The following is a 1,690-nucleotide window of genomic DNA, read 5'->3' as shown; positions in this document are numbered from 1 at the left end:
AAAACAAGAGAGAGAAATTGATGCATTGCTTGTCAAAAATAAGCAAATGTCCCCAAAAAGGGCGCCGGAAGGCTGTTTTTGTAAGAAAGCCACCCTGAGTCATCTTCTAAACGGTACAGGCACAACCTTAAGAATCTTCCTTATGAAGTGCCTGAAAGGCCGTATCGCAATACCGCTGTTTGTTTAAAAATTCGGAAATTTGAATAAGGGATTGTGCCATTTTCCCTCTTTTAGGTTCAAATAATGATTAAACATCACCTAATAAATGTGCAGGATGAGCCACGACTCAAAATTGAATTATGTTCAATCGTTGCATAAAATCCCTTGGAGTTACGTCTGTGGTGGAACGATTTACGGGCGGAGAAGGGCAAGATTGCCAGTCAAGAAGACATTTGAAAGGGCCTTACCGGTTTGCTCGATATTGTGCCTTCGGGAGTGTTTTAGAGCACTGGTTACATGTTTGGGACGCCGACACATAAATTGTTGTTCCATTTTTCAGACTTTGAGATTTACCCGACATTAGAGGCATAGCTGGCTACATTGGAAAGGATGGAGTTCCGTTGAGGCACAAATATTGATTGCCCCCAGAGTGGGTAGCCCGTGCCACAGATTTCTAGACTCTTTGAAGATAGTCAGAAGCCGTCAATAACATAGATTTGCAAATTGTGCTTTTGTACTCTAAGTTTCATTTTATATCAGCGATACGGCCATAATTGGGGGGTTCAACACCCAGAAAGTAGATATGTAGCAAAGGAAACCACCAAAAGTGGGAAAAGCATCGACGTTTCTCCTTTATGGTAGTCTTTCCTGGGGCTTTCTGGTATTTCCAAGGAAGGATGGGAACATTGACATAAAAATAGCTGGGGTCGTCAGCAACATTAATTACTCAAGCCAAAAGTACACTGGCACCTATGATATTGGCTGACGTCTTCCGTCTTTACGCTTGCAAGGCGGGGAAGCTTTCTTCGAAGGGTGCAATCTATTGTTACAAATGTGGATGATCGAGCACCTGTGTCATCGCCCTCAGTTTTTGAAGCTATGGGTCTCCCAGACAAAACATGCAATAAAGAGTTTTACATGAGGATTAAAGGGGTTGAATTGCCAGAAGGGATCACAGGTTGGACAAACATATTTTCGGTCCCTCACTGCCTGCCAAATAGAGTGGACACTGGAAATGGTTACCGTTGATGAAATGTATACATGCCGGCAGCCCGACTACATTTCCTTCTGATGGGGCTTTAAGAAGCATTAGCCTTTACGCACCGTATTTCGAGTGTTGGGCAGCTGGGGAGATGTCAGATAGTACCAAGGATTGATGATCTTAGTTTGCAAGTGGTTTGAGAAATTGGCCCTGATGGCCAGTTTCTGAAGCAATGGTCCGCCAAGTCTGGAGTGAATGTCAATATTTGACGGCAAAACACTTGTGTTTTTCGAGATCCGGCCAAACGGAGAAGTGTCGCCTGATTTCAGGCTTGGTAATAGAAGGGACGTTGATTCGGAAGACGGCCAAACGACCTCAACATCCAGGAATTTGGTTGAATCATCACAAGAAACAAGTGGCTTGGTTTAACTAAAGAAAAATGAGTATAGGGCCCGCATTGGAGCATTGGAAAAACAAGGTCCCCAGACCTACCGAATTTGAAAATAGCTTACAAGCGTCGGCTTTGATGAAGGTGAGAAAAAACAATGG

The sequence above is a fragment of the Nicotiana attenuata genome, chromosome 2 (assembly GCF_001879085.1).
Source record: "Nicotiana attenuata strain UT chromosome 2, NIATTr2, whole genome shotgun sequence".
NCBI lineage: Eukaryota > Viridiplantae > Streptophyta > Magnoliopsida > Solanales > Solanaceae > Nicotiana > Nicotiana attenuata.
Note: the sequence above shows the minus strand (reverse complement) of the source record.